The sequence below is a fragment of the Ursus maritimus genome, unplaced genomic scaffold, assembly GCF_017311325.1.
Source record: "Ursus maritimus isolate PB19 unplaced genomic scaffold, ASM1731132v1 scaffold_33, whole genome shotgun sequence".
Lineage (NCBI taxonomy): Eukaryota > Metazoa > Chordata > Mammalia > Carnivora > Ursidae > Ursus > Ursus maritimus.
In genome coordinates, this window is record NW_024425897.1 from 30136346 (window position 1) to 30140655 (window position 4310).

A 4310-nucleotide genomic window follows, 5' to 3' on the forward strand; every position below is an offset into this window, starting at 1 on the left:
CCACCGACTGCCAGCAGCGCTCACCGAGGCCATCCCTCCCCGGTCGGCCTCCGCCCCCTCCCGGCCGGCCGCGGGGCCCGGGTGGGCACTGAGCACCGCAGCGACCGCTCCCCACGCCCCCGCTCACGGGCCCAGTCTCCGCAACTCTACACGCTCCCGCGCGCTCACCTGTCCCCGGGGTACCTGCCCCTCGGCGTCGGAACCACCGGGCCGCTGCGGGCTGGGAGAGGAGAGCGCGCGCTGGGCAGGCGGCGGTCGGCGGCCTCCGGAGCCCCCCAAGCGGAAAGAGGAAAGCAGCAACCACAATTCCCGCGCTCAGCCGCCCCAAAATCCGAGGGGCGGGGACTACATTTCCCAGGAGGCCCCGCGCCGCCCAGGCCCGCCCCGCGGAGGGATTCTGGGCTCGCGTCCCGGCGGCTCTCCTAGGTGGAGAGGCCACGGCGCGTGCGTGCGTAGACGGGGGTGGGGCGGGAGAAGCATGTGTGGGGCGGCCCCGGGCCACGGCGCATGCGTGAAGGGACGGGGGGGGGGCATGGGGGGAGGGGCATGGGGGGCGGGCCGGGGCTCGGGCCGCGGCGCGTGCGTGGAGGGACGTGACGGGGGGGCGTGTGGGGCGGGCCGGGGCCGCGGCGCGAGCGTGAGGGGACGCGGGCTTGAGGGGACGCTGGGTGGGCGTGTGTGGGACGGGTCGGGGCCGCGGCGCGTGCGTGAGGGGCCGCAGGCGGGCCGGCCGGGGGTGAGGAGGCCCGGGCCGAGAGCAGGCCGCCGCCGGGACGGACCCTGCGCACGCCGGTGGCCGCGGCGCGCCTGCTCGCGGAGGCCCGGCTCGTCCTTGATTTGCCGTTGCTGCTGCCATTGTGACGGATCCCCTCCCCCTGCGCGCCTGCTGGGTGCGCGCTTGCAGGTACACACGCGCGCCGGGGGGGTGTGTTCGCTGGGTCGTCCGTGTCGCGTCCCTGGGCTGGTAGCCTGGTCGTGCAGGCGGGCGCGAGTCCCTCGGTGATAAGCGCTTCCTCCTGCTGTGGTGTCCAGCCCGTGCGTGAACGACGGTCTCGCCGTGGCCTTCACGCACGCGGTCCTGTTGGGCCGGAGCAGCGGCGACACCGAGGGTGTGCGTGTGCTCCGTGGGGATGCGGTGCGGGCCGGTCTGAGCCAGACGCTCGGTGGTTCAGGAGGAGGGTGCCCTCCCGCTGTCCCTCCCCCGCGGCGAGCGCTCGCTGCCCGTGGCTCTTGGAGCCTCTGCGGAGCGGGGTCGTGCTCCTTTCGTTGGAGTGGGACGTTTCCTGGCCGCGGCAGCCCTGCGTTCCCCGGCGGAGCCGGCGCGGCGCCCTGGACTCCGGCGCGAGCCGCGGGCTGTGGGTGGGGAGCGCGGGAGCCGCGTGCTGCCGCTTCCTGCAGGAGCGGGTCTGTCCGCCGGCGGCGGCGGGAGAAGGGGCCGAGCGGCTTCGCCTTCTGCTCTAGTCTAGAACTACCAAGTAAAGAACCCTCTTTACTTGTTGTTGACGTTGGATGGGCACTTACTTTCCTCAGCATCTCTGGTCCCATCGGTATTTTCGGTGTCTAAGGCCGGCCAGTTGGTGTGTGGTCTTTGCCAAAAACATTCTACCGCCCGTGTGTCCAGCTCCCACCTCCGTGATCTCAGCGTGCGTGTTTAAATCAGAGGAGCGGGAGGTGGGAATGTGTCTAACCTAGTTTTATTTTTCAGAGACAGCTCAAGTGTAATGTGTTGTTGTTTTCCCTTGACACGAGCGTTGTCAAGCTATCCCATGATCCGTATCGTCTGGTACCTGGTTCGGTGCCACAGGTAAGGCCACCAGCGACTCACGTAGAGCCCGCCCAAAGTCTGGAGAAGGTGAAGCGTTTCGGTTTTGTCCCGCAGGGGCAGAGTATATTGTTGTTTACGAAGCAGGAAAGGGAGGACGGGATGTCCTCCAGAAGGCTCGCCGAGAAGCGTGTCGGGGTGGCGATGTGGGCTGGACTTCACTGTCTAGACAGCGAAACAGCACAACTCCTCCTCCGCCCTTTTTAAACCACCTCAGCACTACACTAATTTTCTCTCTGACCCAAGTCCTGTGTGTCATCAGAACTGTCTCCTTCTTGCAAAGCCTCCTGCACAGTGACTTTCACACATTCCTGCCTGTTCTCGAAGATTGTTCCCTTGTTCTCTCATTTCTTCTCTCAACACACGTTTCCTGAGCTCTTAGCATGTGCCCGCCACAGGGCAGGGATTTGAGATTCAGATAAATCACAGAAGGAAGTCTGTTTTTCAGTATTTCATATTAACATTGTCTCCACATTCCCCTTAGGACAATACAGTATTGACATAGATACAAAGCAAACCTCTGGAAAAGAGACTGCGAAATTACTCTTATTAATTCATTAACTGTACCCCCCCCCCCACGTGGAAGAGATTCAGTTAACATCAATGAGTTTTTAGTGAAGTGACTGGAAAGAAAATATGTAAGTGAACAGATTGCGTTACTGTCCTCAGTAACAAGCTAACGCATCTCTTTGTAGAAGAAACTCTACTGACCACAGTAATAGAATACCTAATATTAATTTTAACTAGAAATATGCCTGAACTATATGAGAAAACTTTAAAACCTTACTAGGGGATAGAAGAAGAAAGGATGAATTGGAATGAGAACACTTCTGTTTTTGATTAAATTCAGTTGTCAAGGAAATATAAATGGATTTTTTTCAAGAACCCCCATGCACTGTGTTCTTTATGTCTTCATCTTCTTAATGTTATGGAAGTGGTTTGTTGCTTTTCATAATTTGGTGAGAAAATGTTTCTGTTAAAGAGAAATACTAGAAATGATGGGTTTCCTTGCTTTACAGGACATAAATTCAAACATTGAAGGCTTAGTAACATAGTTTAAAAAACCTTTTACGTTTTAAGAATTTTTATTTTAAGGAGAAGGAAGTTCATATTATAATACCTCTGTTTTGCTTACAATACTCTTTGACCAGCAGTACTCCTTCTCGCATATCTCCTATCAGAGTTGTTGTCTCCTGTCACATCAGCATGTCTTCATCTTCTGGCTACAAAGCAGGGTCAGGACTGGATGTGGCATAGGCTGTATATGTATCTCTGATACAGTACGAACACCCAAAGCATCATTTTTGCCTCTTTCACACATTCTTACCTTTTCATTGCTATCTCATTTTTATCTTTTCTCATATTTCATTATGAAAACTTTTGAGCATACAGCTCCATTAAAAGAATACTTGTAAACCCCTCGCCTAGACTCTGCCATTAACATTTTACTCTACTTATTTTAACATAGATCTATTTCTCCATCAGACCATCTTTTTTGTGTGTGTATCGAGTAAATTGCATACATCAATATACTTCTCCTAAATACTTGAAAGTGTATTTGTGTTATTAACTAGAATTCAGTATTTGTTTAGCTTTTTCTTTTGATGTAAAATTTACATAAAATGAAATGCACAAAGTGAAAGTATACATTTGCTGAGTTTTTGCAGATGCATGGTCTTTGCCTTTTGTATCATCAGTTATGTCTTTGGCATCTCTCCTGACCCCAGAGTTCTAACTCTGTGGCTGCTGGGCCCTTTTGCTAATCATTCCTTGCCCTCTGCACATGCTAAATACTAATGAACTTACTAAAAATCTAAAGGGATCCTGTTCTCTTTTATTAAGAAACATATACTCCAGGGGCGTCTGGATGGCTCAGTCGGTTGAGCATCCAACTCTCGATTTCGGCTCAGGTCATGACCTCAGGGTCCTGGAATATAGCCCCAAGTCAGGCTCTACACTCAGAGAGGAGTCTGCTTGAGACTCTCTCTCCCTCTTCCTGTGCCCCTCTCCTTGCTTCCTCGTTCTTTCTAAAATAAATAAACAAATCTTAAAAAAAGAAAAGAAAAGAAGCATATTCTTCATACGCCTGAATGAAATGTTGTCCCTGACAAGGTCTTGCCTGTCTCCGGGCACTGGTGCCTCAGTACTGGGTCTTTAAATGGAGACTGGAGGGCAGACACCTTAGGAAACAGATACGTTATCTTTTTGGGTGTTCATTAAGTATTGGACAAATGCCAGTGGAACAAATACAAAGTTCAAAGCACTATGCTAGTCTTTTTCTGAAATTTAGAATGAGATTATCCCAGTTCTCAAGTGGTTCCTTATCTTACAAGGGAGATGGACGATAAGTAGTGTGATGAAGTGCTAGAAGCATGTACAAAGTGCTCCATGATTACTGCCCAGGGAACAGTTATTCTCCCTGGGACAACAGGAAGGCTTGTTAGAAAAGGTGGCATTTAAATGAGGCCCAGAGAGCATGGGGCGAGTA

General features: G+C 53.0%; 1 protein-coding gene across 2 annotated transcripts in view; it reads left to right on the forward strand.

The window, feature by feature from the left end:
* Nucleotides 1-756: 756 nt before the first annotated feature.
* Nucleotides 757-4310, forward strand: part of ZNF10 (zinc finger protein 10) — a 21554-nt gene continuing 18000 nt past the window's right edge. The window contains exons 1-2 of one of the 2 annotated variants that reach the window (XM_040620090.1): nucleotides 757-904; nucleotides 1706-1804. The gene's annotated coding sequence lies outside the window, so the exon portion shown is untranslated. The other variant, XM_008708295.2, reaches the window with a different exon arrangement.